At 41.8% G+C, this 15366-nt stretch overlaps 1 long non-coding RNA gene across 2 annotated transcripts; it reads left to right on the top strand.

Annotated features, from left to right (window-relative positions):
- The first annotated feature begins 955 nt into the window (after window positions 1-955).
- On the top strand, window positions 956-7657 carry LOC145165323 (uncharacterized). 2 transcript variants are annotated; one of them, XR_013740020.1, is made up of 4 exons: window positions 962-2203; window positions 2370-6449; window positions 7130-7399; window positions 7487-7657. It is a non-coding gene; the product is annotated as an uncharacterized LOC145165323 (long non-coding RNA). The 2 variants fall into 2 exon arrangements; XR_013740019.1 differs by having other exon boundaries at window positions 956-2203; window positions 2370-7399.
- The last annotated feature ends 7709 nt before the right edge of the window (window positions 7658-15366 follow it).

Here is a 15366-nt window from a genome sequence, read left to right as displayed (position 1 = left end):
TATCAGCTTTCCATCTTCTCGCTAGCAATTTCCATTCCATTTCCTATCAACCATGCAAGCAAATATGACATATTTCAATTTCTTTAGGGCGTGTTTGGTTGCAAAATCTGAAGGAATTGGAGTCTTGAAGCTGGTGGCCAAACCAATGGAATTGTATTCCAAGAGATTATTTTGAAATCCATGTTTTCAAGGGATCTTTATTATACCTAAAGTGGGTGGTAAGAATTGAATTCCTTTGTGAGCTAAAAACACAAACACATTCTTTCTTTTTAACATGATTTACATTTAAATTTCTTTGATAGATTTACAAACCAAAGTGAGTAGCAAAGGATATTATTTAATAAGTTACATTTCCGTCTAACCAAGCATGCAACATATTAGAATTTATTCGGATTTTTTATTTCTTTTTTAATTCAAATTGCTTTGAATCAGCCTTTATCTTTTTTAAGAGCATTATGTTTAATAATATTTTAATTCATTCCAAAATATAATGTGAACCAAATATCGGGTTAGCATGTGATATGCAATCATATTCGATCAAAAACCAAAAAGTCAAAACTAATCCCGGGACAAATGGAATAAAACGTCTTGTTCAACTTTGGATACTTATATAACTTATAAGAAAACAACCTTATCTTGTTCAACTTTGGATACTTTAAATCTCGATTTGTCCCTAATTTTTTTTTTTTTTTTTTGCATATTTTACATTTGAATGTGAAAATAATTGTTTGTGTCTGTAAACAGACGACACCAATTTATTTACCCTTTTGGTAATAACCCCAATCCTAACTCTAAATCGTAATCACACTTTGAATACTTATCGTTTTCCTAACTCCATGTATTGTCATAGAAATCTTAACGACTAATAACTTAGTCAAGAGAATTAGTCTTCTAGTCCTATTCTTTGGGTATTATAGTCACGTGGTACTAGTGCTCATTTATCAGACGTTAGGTTACTTTCTTTCTGTATATATATACATGTAATTCTCATCAATCATATACAACATCAATTTTCAATTGTATTCTATCGTCTCTATATGGTATCAGAGCGCTGACCTGCGCACCAATTTTTTTTCCTGTGAGCTTTGCGATTCCACCATGTCCGCCACCAACCAGCAACTTCTTGCTGCGGCTCAAATCGCCTCCACCAACCTCAACTTCCAAATTCCCACTCTCAGCATCAAGCTAGATCGAGACAACTACCCTCTTTGGCGCACCACCATTATCTCTACCCTAGAATGCTTTGATCTCGAGTCCTTTGTTCTTAATCCTCTCCCACCACCAGAAACTATTGCTCTTCCTACTGTTGCTGATGCTCCAACCCCTAATAATGCAACCCCTGTTCCAAATCCAGCGTTTGCTACCTGGAAAAAGCAGGACCGATTTGTTCTCCTTTGGATGAAATCCACCCTATTTGATCGATCGCTTGCTACCGTTGGTAGATCATCATCCTCCAACAGGCATGGCAAACCCTAGAATGATTTTTTCAAGCTCACACTCGTGCACAGCGGATGACCCTCAAAACTCGACTTCAATCGCTCTCCAAAGGGTCATTATCTATGAACGACTACCTTGAAAAGAAACGCCAGATTGCAGACTTTTTGGCTGAAAATCTCACCCCTGTTTCTCTGAAGACGACCTCATTACCTACATCATCAATGATCTTGACTCTTCCTAAAACCACTTTGTTTCTGCTTTTCTCATGAAATCTAACACCACTTCTGTCGATGACCTATTTGGCTTACTTCTTCAAGAAGAAGCCCGTATTGATCAGGACCTTGCTCGTCAAGCCGTCACCCAACTTTCGACATCCACTTCTACTCATCCCACCTCTTTCCCGATGGCAAATCAAGTGTCTCGCAGCCAGCCCCATTCCCGCTCCCCTACCACAACTCACCAACAAAATTCTCACTATCGTGGGTTTGATAGTCGCCGTCATCGTCTGCATTGCCAACTGTGCAACCAGGCCATGAAGCCATCAACTGTTGGTAGCGGGGTAATCAAACTGACTACCCTTCTCGTCGTCCCATTCCTCGTGATCAACCTCGCCAGGCTCATCTTGCAAGCTACCCCAGTCCATCAACTGTCATGGACCCTTCCTGGTACTTCGACTCAGGAGCCATCGATCATGTTACTTCAGATCCCAAAAAGTTGCATATCACAGAACCACACACTGAAGACAACAAATTGCAAGTTGCCAATGGTAACCACGTACTTATTACTCATTTTGGCTCTACTTCATTATCTTCATTGCGTTTACCTAGAGTGTTTGTTGTTCCTCGTTTAATTAATAATCTTCTCAGTGTTTCTCAACTAACACAGGATATAATGTCTTCATGGAATTCTGGCCTAATCATTGTGTTGTTAAGATCTTACAGGGCAAACCAATCATCCAAGGCAGCGTTGAAAATGGTCTTTACCGTTTAGCTCTTCCTCAACATACCATGTCGTCTACCATGGCTCTCTCCTGTGTGTACCTCCTTAGCTGGATGGCATAACCGTCTCGCTCACCCTCATGACCGCATACTTCGCCTACTTGTTTCTCAGTTTCAGCTTCTAATTTCCACAAATAAATTGTCATCAGTCTGTGAATCTTGCCAATTGGGAAAAATTCACAGATTTCCCCTTTCATCTACTCATGTTTCCTGTTCTAAACCATTTGAATTATTATATTCAGATGTTTGGGGTCCATCCCCTTTATAAATAAATGACAATCGTTATTTTCTTTTATTTGTTGATGATTATACAAAATTTATTTGGATCTATTTTCTTTCTCACAAATCCCAAGTTTTACAAACTTTTATCAACTTTCGCACTATGATCAAAGTTTGATTCTGACATAAAATGTGTTCAATCTGATTGGGGTGGTGAATTTCGTCCTGATTCTAATTACCTCCAAACTTGTGGTATTACTCAGAGTTTCCTATCCATACACATCTGAACAAAATGGGGATGTGGAAATAGAGTAATTGTTGAAAAAGACTTATCTTTACTAGCTCAATCATCCCTCCCACAGGAATACTGGAAACATGCCTTTAAAACCTCAACCTACCTACATAATCGAACCATTACTCCTACACTAAAATATTCTTCTCCTTATTCCCTTCTCTACGAAAAGGACCCTGATTATACCTTTCTTCGAACATTCGGATGCCTTTGTTATCCCTTCTTACGCCCTTACAACTATCATAAAATGGACTTCCGTTCACTTCCTTGTGTATTTTTAGGATACAGTGCTTCTCACAAAGGGTATTTGTGTCTTCACATACCCACATCCCATATCTATGATGAGTTTGAGCCATAAGAACTTTCCTATGTGCACATGCAAACCCTAATGCTTGGATCTAAGTTTCTCTATTGAACATGCAATTTATCCAAGTCTTGCAAGCCCTAGATCTAGTGAATACAATTTGAATTTGACATGAGAAAATCAGATCTAGATGATTACCTCTTGTTGCTTGCTTGAATCTTCTTGTTCTTGGAGCTTAGAGTCACAAGTGTCACTCCTCTAATGGCTTACAAACACCAATTGGCAAGAGGGCAATATGAGAGAGGGTAATGACTTATGATTTTCGACTCTAGGGTTTCTAGGAGAACAAGTGGCCGAAAATCATATCCCAAGGGTCCTATTTATACTGGGAGCAGTTAGGGTTTCAGTCAAAACCCTAATGGACAACTTATTCACCAAGCAACCCATGGAATCTTCTGGAGTAAGGCCTTGGACGAAATCTAGATGGGTTCCTACCCACAATTTCGTCCACCCCTTAACCATAGAGGCTTCCCAGCCCAAAATGCAACTATTACACATTTGACAGTTTAAGCCTCTTTATTCAATTAACCTCTTTTAGTCACCAAATTAATTCTTAATTAATTTATGACTAATATCAATTAAATAATATGATTATTCCTTTTAATATATTATTCTCATAATATATTAATAAAATCATAATATCTTCTCTCTCTCCATAAATTACCCTGTCCAGTTGCTATGGTGAAGGCAACCCAAAAAGACCATGCACAACCGGGTCAAGTACTTACCAAATATAGTTACGGGTCTTAGACACTAATCCAACAGTCTCCCACTTGGATAAGTCTAGTAACTACAAATGCAAGCACTATCCGATTAGCAATCGTAGCTCTCAAAGACGCTGTCGAACTCTGATCTTATCAGTAACCTGTCCTTTAGATAAGGGATCGTATAGTCCTCTGTTCTAGATATCGTGTGGACAATTACATGGAACATAGTCATACTTATTGTCCAGCAGTTAGTTTCTCGATCTCAGATTCATTTGACATAAAACTTAATTGAACACATCAATTCAGTCATGACCGGGCCCGACACATAAGTCAAACCAAATCATCGTGGGGCCCTGATATCGCTTTTACCCTCTTAGGATAAAAGGAACAGATAAACTTCGACTTATACACATTTATTATCCATTAATCAAATCATACACAACAATGCGTTTTATAACATCAAGTTACTGATGCGTTTACGCATTATCAATGCACAACCAATTAGCAAACAATAAACCATATATCTAGGTTATAAGACCATATGATATTATCGTCTTGCGATCACTCGTGATAAATTCCATGAAGTGATTCCAGCAAGCGTGGGTTTATTCCAATGCTCAAATCAAGTTCATAAGCACTCATGAACGTTGCAGCAAACTTTTTGCTATGTATAATACACTTTATACAATCTACACACCAATTCATGACAGTCTTCATTCATATCTACTTCCAACATATGAACGACTGTGGACCGTTCGAATAATTCGATTATTATCAAATAATTCAATTATTCAGGAAGTCAAAACATGCAAAATGAAACAATAGGTAAATGATTAACATGAGACAATAACATTACTAATAAATAATACTCTTTTATTTAATCATCAAACGTTAATTACAATTTATCTATTACACGTTTCTAAACTATCTAATCTAAACAAATATCGTCCTTCAGCCCGATGCTCCTAGCGTGCTGCAAGTGCTTAACCCTACTCAGTCCCTTCGTAAGCGGATTTGCTGGGTTATCTTCTGACGATACCCTCTTTACCACGAGGAGTCCTTCTTCCACCCGATGTCGAATAAAGTGATATTTTCTGTCGATATGTCTAGATCTACCGTGATCTCTTGGTTCCTTGGTCAAGGCAACCGCTCCTTCATTATCATAGAAAATCTCCATGAGCTTCTTTATGGCTGGCACAACTCCAAGGTCTCCAATGAAGTTCTTCAACCATATTGCCTCCTTTGACGCTTCGCTCGTTGCGATGTACTCTGATTCGCACGTTGAATCAGCTACAGTCTCTTGCTTGGAACTTTTCCAAGTCACTGCTCCTCCATTAAGGGTAAAGACCCAGCCCGACTGCGAACGGTAGTTGTCTCTGTCGGTCTGAAAACTGGCGTCACTGTACCCTCGCACCTTTAAGTCATCACTCCCCCCGAGGACTAGAAACCATTCCTTGGTCTGAAAACGGGCGTCACTGTACCCTCGCACCTTAAGAATATTCTTGACTGCGGTCCAATGTGCTTTGCCAGGGTTCCCTTGATATCTGCTGACCATGCTCAAAGCGAAGGCCACATCAGGGCGAGTACAAGTCATAGCATACATGATTGAGCCAACTGTGGAAGCGTAAGGTACTCGGCTCATCTCTGCTATCTCAACTTCAGTACTAGGACTTTGAGTCTTACTCAACTTGGCATTACTTTGGATTGGTAACTCCCCTTTCTTTGAATTCTCCATACTAAAACGTTTTAGTACCTTGTCCAAGTAAGTATTCTGACTAAGTCCTATTAGTCTCTTACTTCTGTCTCTCACTATCCTTATTCCTAAAATATAGAAAGCCTCTCCGAGGTCCTTCATAGCGAAGCACTTCCCGAGCCAGGACTTAACTTCCTGCAGTGTCGAGATGTCGTTTCCTATGAGTAGTATGTCATCGACATACAATACGAGAAAGCTTACTATACTCCCACTAGCTTTGACATATACACATGATTCATCCTCGCTTCGCAGAAAACCAAACTCTTTGACCTTCTCATCAAAACAAAGATTCCATCTACGAGACGCTTGCTTGAGTCCATAAATGGACTTTTCAAGCTTACACACTCTATTGGAATGCTTCGCATTGACAAAACCTTTTGGCTGAGCCATTTAAACATCCTCAGCCAACTTCCCATTAAGGAAAGCGGTTTTGACATCCATTTGCCATATTTCATAGTCATGAAATGCAACAATGGCCAGCATCACCCTCATTTGCGGCTCATGAGTTGCCCAACTTCACTGAGAGAAACCCTAGTCGCCTTTTTGAGCTAAAAGAGAGAATGTTGAGCTTATATTGAGTATTTTGGTGCATCTTTGGAGGGGAAGAGAAGGAATTCAAGCAAGGAAAAAGAAGAGGCTGTTAGATCTGTTGCTTGTCATCCAAGAGCTTCTGTAAAAGGTGAAAAGTTCATACCTTTATCATTCTTATGGTTAGATCTCTTGATTTTGGAAGGTTAGGGTTTATGCCACCTTTATTTGGGATTTCGAGCTTACAGAGTTGCCTTGAGGTTTAGACCTCAGATCTGGACCTTATGAGGTCCCTAGAGTCCAAATGTCCCAACTTTATTCCCCCATATGAAGGATATTGTGCTTAACACATTGTGAGAGCATGTTTTGGTATGTTGGAGCAAAACTACCATGCATGAACGTAAAGATTGAAACTTTACGTGACAATGAAGTCTTGGGATGCTAGATCTAGTGTTTGGAGTAGTAGAGCTGCTTTGAATCGTCTGAATGAGAAGTCAGATTGAAGGGACTCGCCGAGTCTATGAGCTGACTCGACGAGTCGGCTGGGGTTTTGACATCCATTTGCCATATTTCATAGTCATGAAATCACTCAATCCCTATTGGCTAGTAAACACAAAGATGGAAAGTCTATATGTGCTCATGTCTTGGACATGAAGCTGCATATTGACAGAATGAGAATGTTGGGTGTCGTGTAGCCAAGGAAGTTGGTTGTTGACTTGGTTCTTCATTCACTTCCCAAGTCATATAGTGAAATTATTAAAGACTACTATGTGACTGATCATGACATGACCCTTATCGATCTTACCTATTTGCTAATTGCTGCTGAATCAGAAATGATTTGGGGCACTGGTAAAGCAAATTTGAATGGAAGATCAATTTCCCAAGCTTCCATGGACATTGACAATGGAAACATTGGAAGTCCAACACAGATTTCTCTTTCCAAAGGAAATGGAAAGGCTAAGTCTCAGACTGTCTCAAGTGCCGATGCGAAAGAAACCACTTGTTTCTACTACCATTCGTAGGGACATTGGAAGCGAAGCTACCCTGACTACCTGAAAGATCTAAGAGAAGGCAAAGTCAAAAAGTTTGACTCTACTTCAGGTAAGTCCACTATCTAACTCTATTAAGTTCCTAATTGTTGATTCTTAATACATAATGTGACAAGTTTTGCATTTTGATGTTTTGTAGGATCATGCAAAAGGAAGGAAGCTTAAAAGTAAGAGCATGCCGAATCTGATCGCGAAGATTTGGATTTCGATCGTATGGTTCGAAGATCGGATTTTTGAGCTGCTGTTTAGGATTTATGATAGATTGCTTATAAATATGTAGTAACATAGTTTTCATTTGTAATTGCATTGTAAGGAAAAGTTTTTTCCGCTATTTTATAAATAAAAGAAAAATTTTGATTTTATTTTATTTTAAAGTTTCCTAGCAATGGCATTTGTGAAAATTGATGTTTGTATGTTTCTATTGTGTAACATCCAGAATCCTAGGTATATTAATGGTGTGTTTATTATGGGGTTTATTGAGTGACTCGAAGAGTTGTGAGTCCAACTCGTCGAGTAGAGTCAAGTTGACTGCATGGGTTTAATGAGCGGACTCGAGGAGTCGGAGAGCCGACTCGCCGAGTAGGTGCTGTGTAGTGAAACCCTAAATCCCTGGGTTTGGGGCCTATATAATGGAACTTATAGCCTCATTTGCGGCTCATGAGTTTCCCAACTTCACTGAGAGAAACCCTAGTCGCCTTTTTGAGCTAAAAAATAGAATGTTAAGCTTATATTGAGTATTTTGGTGCATCTTTGGAGGGGAAGAGAAGGAATTCAAGCAACGAAAAAGAAGAGGCTGTTAGATCTGTTGCTTGTCATCCAAGAGCTTTTGTAAAAGGTGAAAAGTTCATACCTTTATCATTCTTATGGTTAGATCTCTTGATTTTGGAAGGTTAGGGTTTATGCCACCTTTATTTGGGATTTCGAGCTTACAGAGTTGCCTTGAGGTTTAGACCTCAGATCTGGACCTTGTGAGGTCCCTAGAGTCCAAATGTGCCAACTTTATTCCCCCATATGAAGGATATTGTGCTTAACACATTGTGAGAGCATGTTTTGGTATGTTGGAGCAAAACTACCATGCATGAACGTAAAGATTGAAACTTTACGTGACAATGAAGTCTTGGGATGCTAGATCTAGTGTTTGGAGTAGTAGAGCTGCTTTGAATCGTATGAATGAGAAGTCAGATTGAAGGGACTCGCCGAGTCTATGAGCTGACTCGACGAGTCGGCTGGGGTTTTTCCCCGATGAGTCTAGACATGGGTGACTCGACGAGTTGGCGAGACAACTCGACGAGTCAAGGTGGACTTTCGCGATATGACAGAAGAAACAAGGGGACTCGATGAGTCACATAGATGCACTCGGCAAGTCGGGTCAAACATAGACTGTTGACTCGAGTTTGACTTCTGTTGACTTTAGGGTTTGGTCATACATGAGTAATGGAGACCATGGAGGGGTAAAATGGTCTTTTACCCAATCCACGAGTTAGAAAGAGAAAGAGAGGGCAACCTTTTGGTATTGAGTATGAATAGTTAATTAGAGATATTTGTCCTATGCGATAGGCGGAGGCTAGTTCGAGATTTCCGTGTGCGAGATTATTACTTGTTAGCTTTCGAGGTGAGTCTTCTCACTATACTTATCATGTGTGGTATCTTTGTGAACTGAGATGTCTTATGTGCTTATCTGTGTATTGTGATATTCTGCATTATGTCTTTGTGACTTATGCTGAGTATTATTATTATGAGCTTCCCGAGTTAGGACCGGAGGGTCCACCCGAGTTATGGGACCGGAGGGTCCCACTGAGACACATTGACCGGAGGGTCTTATCTGAGTATAGCCATGAGAGGCTACTGAGATGTGTGTGGTATTTTGGGGAACTCACTAAGCTTCGTGCTTACCGTGTTATGTGATATGTGTTTCAGGTACCTTTCATGATATCGGGAAGGCGCCGGCTCGATTGTACACACGAGAGAAAGAGTTATGTTTGGAGGATCCTGGATTTGTGATAAACAATTTTAAATAAAAAAAAATGTGTTGATAATTTGTTACTAGTGATTTTGAGGAAATGTGACATATGTTTATTTGTATTTTGAAATGAAAAATTGGTTTTAAGTTTTACGGTGTTACAAGTTGGTATCAGAGCCTTGGTTTGAGAGATTCGGATGCACCTTCGGGTGTGTCTGGACTCAAACTGAGGATTTGAGAAAACTTTTCAAAAGAAAAGATTTTCTGAAACGAGTAAGAGTTCTAAGAAAAAAAATGAGAAGAAGTAGTGTGTACAATCAGCCAGAGCTCGAACGGTGATTTCCCAAAATACCCTTACTTATTTATTTGTGTTATGAGTTATTATTGAGATATTAGTGATGCATACTAGAAGATAGGCTAGGTATTTCATATATTAGGGCTAGAGTTGCCTGGTTTGTGATGCCTTAGCCTAGGGATTGTCGTTATCTGTTATGTGCCTTGAGTATGTGCTGAGTAAGAGTATCTAGCAGGAATCACTTAGAGAGGGAGTTCTGAGTCGAGAGATAATCTAGGAGAGATACCTAAATGAGCATTGAGGAGTATGTTGACAAGAGTAATTAGATACCATGAGAGGTGAGGTAGCCTGAGTTCAGTGATCCCTTTTGAGAGCAAGTAGAGAAAATAGAGTTGTAACCTAGAGTGGTTTTACGTGTTGGTGGAGATTATTCGACGCCCGAATGCTGCTTGCTTTGTGCTTTGTGGAACTCTTCATGATGGGAGTCAACTACTAAGTGAATATGACGATATTCAGGAGGTAGATGGCTGGCATCATAAGGAGTTCTTCAGCAGTTGATGGCAGAGAAGTATGAGAACCTAGGAAGAGCCTAGGGAGTGTCTGTAGTCAGAAGAGTATGCTGATAGAGGAGAGTATTCGCTGGGTAGTGACCGAGTATATCGGGGTTGGTGATCGAGAATGGTTGAGCTGCTACTTAGGAAATCTGGGACGATCCGTGTGGAAAGTATGGGTAGATGTGGCAGGTAGTATGGGCCCGTACTACTGAAAGCAGAGGACCCGTACTCGAAACATGGAGAATTCCAGAGGTTCTAAGTAGCGAATTGAGAGGTGATATCGTGGTTCGGGTACCATGATTTGTGGCAGATTGAGAGGTGTTAACATGGTTCAGGTACCATGATTCGTGACAGATCGAGAGGTGATAACATGGTTCAAGTACTATGGTTCGTGGCGATTAGTGCTTCAGAGTTTATCAGTTATTCCGTTGTGATTGATCAGACTAAGAGAAAATATGATAGAGTGTGGGGCTAGAGGGCCAAGTCGAACGAGTTTCAATGGAGCATACCTTGAGAGGGAAATCGGGTTAGTTTCCGAGAGATTTTTGGAGGTGCTAGTTAGAATTGAAAGACTCGGGGATGAGTAGAGCTGATGCTTATTAGAGGATCGCGGTCTGAGTTGAGCACTCGACCGATAGATGAGACATCACCTTCTGTGACAAAAGTTGCGTTGTCCTCGTTTCGTGGGAGAAGCAAAAGAGATAGCGAGTTCCGATTTCAGAGTTTGGAGGCAAGCCCCGTGGGGTAGCACAGGGTTGCAACCTTTCCGTCAGAGTATTTGGGCAGTATGTTGCTGCGAGGTATTTCTTATACCATGAGAGAGTCATTAGTGAGACTGAGATGGGAGAGACAAGAAAGGTGCCTTTGTGTGTGAGGCATGTTTTTAGCAGCAGTTCCAGGCGATCAAGAGGAGTACATCGGGGCAGTGGCCCTCGTTGTCTACGTTGTGTATCGACTGTGAGAGTGAGGTCTCTTGCTTTTATAATTTCCCGCGATGGGAGGCTGACCGAGGAATCAGAGACGAGGTGCGTGATAGTGCATTATTTCCAGATTGAGAGTCAGGACTGTTTCGGAACAGTCTGGGTATCCGATGGTGTGTCGATATGAGGCATTCAAGATGACTAGAGGCAATCACGTTGGGAGGATTCTAAGGTTTTGTCTGAGATGCGGGATATTTGGAGTTGCTTGGTTTCCATCAGGAAGATCATTGAATGATTGCGTGGTTCGTTTCAAGAGTCAAGTGTGATATACCTGGTGAAACAGTCTATGGAGTAGATTGTTGGAATGCCTATGGTGATGGTTCGAACCCTGAGTGGGGGAGATCCGGGTATTTTATTGAAAGGATCAGAGATTTGTTCAAGGGCGGTTAGAGAACTGGATTTAGAGACTTGCCGTACGAATACATGAGACCAGGGTTTATTGGTGGTCGAGGCGAGGTGCATAGCGAGATAATGCATGTTATACGTGTTCAGGAAAGGGCGAGTGTCTCCACGGCAGGTGGCCGTGGGTCAGAGACCTTGTGGTGGTTAGAAATTCTTCAAGGTTGTAATGGTGAATTCGAGGTGGTTGGCTCGAAAGGATAGTTTCGGCGGTTGAGAACTTCGGGCTCAGCGTATGGGTTGTTATATGCACTTTGGAAAGGGCAGAAGTTGATTGGGCAACCAACTTCAGGGTCAGTATGAGTATTTTTGCATGGGTTTTGAACAATAGGGGAGAGAGTCTCGGATTGTCGTCAAAATGTTCTGAGTCATTGACGATTCCTCTGTATTTCAAATTGAGAGTTGGAATATTTTGAAGTTACGAGTTGTGCGAGAGGAAGATCTGCTGTGAGATTCTGAAAGGATGCATTGCGATATCTAAGTATGGTGCCATAAGTAGGAGGTCAGTGGTTGAGGCAAGACATCGTGAGGTTCTGTGATGGTGTACCGAGGTATCTGAGTATGATGCCCTGAATTTCGGATCATTTTGAGACTTGAGTTATGAGATGGCAAGTGGAGCATCAAATGACTATGGTTCCATCGGGAGCCCTTCAGCTATTGTCATCAAATGGGAGTATCCAAGAGTGTAAATTACTACGAGAAAAGTGTTTGGTCACGATGGTTGTCATCAAGAGCGGTGATGCTTAACCTGGGTGGGTATGTGTACCTATCTATGTTGGACCGTGGAGTATTCGATGGTGAACTCAGTGGGGTGATTACTCGAGAATGAGATTATGGGGTGATAAGAGGGTGAGTGGATCCGAGTGGGAGTAATCACTTTGGATTATCATGGAAAACCATTCAGCGAGAGAGTGTTATGATACTGCGGGGAGCCGTAGTATTCACCAGTCAGCGAGAAAGTGTTGTGATACTGCGGGGAGCTGTAGTATTCACCGGTCAGCGAGAGAGTGTTGTGATACTACGGGGAGCCATAGTATTCACCGGTCAGCGAGAGAGTGTTGTGATACTGCAGGGAGCAGTAGTATTCACGAGTCAGTGAGAGAGTGACGTAGGCCTATAGGGAGCCGTAGCCTTCTCGGGTTAGTGAGAGGGAATTTTATGATACTATGGGGAGCCGTCTTATTCGCTAGTCAGAGCATGACGCATAAGAGTTTTTAGGCTTGGGTAGCCTTATTATTTGAGTTTTCGGGAACTTGGTGGTCGAACCAGGGGCGAGACTGGGGTCTCCATATTGGTTGGGAATCGTTATAGACTGAGTTAAGGCGTGGTTATCGCAATTGGAAGGAATTGGAGAAGTGCTATACGCGTGGATAGCGGGTCATGGGTCAGGGGTTGAGTGCTTCATTGGGACGAGTGGTTCCAATTCTGTGTCAGATCGGACTCTCGAGTTTGAGTTTGACTCTAACGGTGTATTGAGTAGGAGAAATGAGATTCCGGATTCAGAGATGGGTCTCATTTTGGAGGGGTATTGTTTTGTCATCTAACGTCTTAGACCTGAGTGGGTTAGTTCGTTGGTGTGGGAAGGACCGAGAGACGCATGGAACTAATGAGTAGTAGACGACAGAGGTCGAGGATGAGACAATTTCAGTTAGGATTTTAGTATTCGCTTAGGGTAAAGCGGACTTCGTAACTCGTGTGACAGAATGAGTCGAGATAGTTATTGTGAGAAGGAACCAGTGAGATGTTTTGGGTATGCTTTGGGTAACCTTTGAACGTTCAACTGTTGGGTCGGGAGTTGACCTGGTGCTCAAGTGTTGAATGGAATATTTGAAAGGAAGCTAGGGCTTATGATTATAGATATCATAGGATACTTCCGAGCGAGCATGATCATTTTCTTGTGTCTGAGGAAAGGGTGTTGAGAGTTCATTGTTCAGATGGGTTTTGATAGCAGTGCAGTGGATGAGTCCCTGGTGGAATGTGACCCCTTTCGTTCCTTTGGAGTAGGGACTGGATCGATTAGTATATCTGGTATGAGTGATTGGCAGCCAATTATTGGCCAGTGACTCGATTCTATCAGTCGCAGCAAGAGAATCAGAGGGGCAGTGAGTTATCTAGGTCTGTTATTCTAGGAGAGATAAGCATGATGATATCGTGCGAGGGCGGTCTGGCAGGGAGACAGACCACTAGAGTTTTCCAGGTTCTGGAGAGTCAGATCGGGTATCGTAGCGGCATAGGTGTCTGTGCTTATTCGGGATTGGGAGCTCCTGTTTGGGTTCAGGTGTCCTTGGAGGAAGATAGTTATGTGGTATGAGATCCTTTCGGTGACGTTTCACGGGTTATTGGGTTTGATCTATGTGTTGCTAAGGAGCGATTTCGAGGGAGAAATCTAATTCAAGTGGGGGAAAATTGTAACATCCGGAATCCTAGGTATATTAATAGTGTGTTTATTATGGGGTTTATTGAGTGACTCGACGAGTTGTGAGTCCAACTCGTCGAGCAGAGTCGAGTTGACTGCGTGGGTTTAATGAGCGGACTCGACGAGTCGAAGAGCCGACTCGCCGAGTAGATGCTGTGTAGTGAAACCCTAAATCCCCCCGGGTTTGGGGCCTATATAAAGGAACTTATAGCCTCATTTGCGGCTCATGAGTTTCCCAACTTCAATGAGAGAAACCCTAGTCGCCTTTTTGAGCTAAAAGAGAGAATGTTGAGCTTATATTGAGTATTTTGGTGCATCTTTGGAGGGGAAGAGAAGGAATTCAAGCAAGGAAAAAGAAGAGGCTGTTAGATCTGTTGCTTGTCATCCAAGAGCTTTTGTAAAAGGTGAAAAGTTCATACCTTTATCATTCTTATGGTTAGATCTCTTGATTTTGGAAGGTTAGGGTTTATGCCACATTTATTTGGGATTTCGAGCTTACAGAGTTGCCTTGAGGTTTAGACCTCAGATCTGGACCTTGTGAGGTCCCTAGAGTCCAAATGTGCCAACTTTATTCCCCCATATGAAGGATATTGTGCTTAACACATTGTGAGAGCATGTTTTGGTATGTTGGAGCAAAACTACCATGCATGAACGTAAAGATTAAAACTTTACGTGACAATGAAGTCTTGGGATGCTAGATCTAGTGTTTGGAGTAGTAGAGCTGCTTTGAATCGTATGAATGAGAAGTCAGATTGAAGGGACTCGCCGAGTCTATGAGCTGACTCGACGAGTCGGCTGGGGTTTTTCCCCGATGAGTCTGGACATGGGTGACTCGACGAGTTGGCGAGACAACTCGACGAGTCAAGGTGGACTTTCGCGATATGACAGAAGAAACAAGGGGACTCGATGAGTCACATAGATGCACTCGGCAAGTCGGGTCAAACATGGACTGTTGACTCGAGTTTGACTTCTGTTGACTTTAGGGTTTGGTCATACATGAGTAATGGAGACCATGGAGGGGTAAAATGGTCTTTTACCCAATCCACGAGTTAGAAAGAGAAAGAGAGGGCAACCTTTTGGTATTGAGTATGAATAGTTAATTAGAGATATTTGTCCTATGCGATAGGCGGAGGCTAGTTCGAGATTTCCGTGTGCGAGATTATTACTTGTTAGCTTTCGAGGTGAGTCTTCTCACTATACTTACCATGTGTGGTATCTTTGTGCAACTGAGATGTCTTATGTGCTTATCTGTGTATTGTGATATTCTGCATTATGTCTTTGTGACTTATGCTGAGTATTATTATTATGAGCTTCCCGAGTTAGGACCGGAGGGTCCACCCGAGTTATGGGACCGGAGGGTCCCACTGAGACACATTGACCGGAGGGTCTTATCTGAGTATAGCCATGAGAGGCTA

Source organism: Lactuca virosa, chromosome 1, assembly GCF_052849685.1.
Source record: "Lactuca virosa cultivar CGN04683 chromosome 1, Lactuca_virosa_CGN04683_v6, whole genome shotgun sequence".
Lineage (NCBI taxonomy): Eukaryota > Viridiplantae > Streptophyta > Magnoliopsida > Asterales > Asteraceae > Lactuca > Lactuca virosa.
The sequence above is the reverse complement of the archived record's forward strand: the minus strand, read 5'-3'. Positions and strand labels throughout refer to the sequence as shown.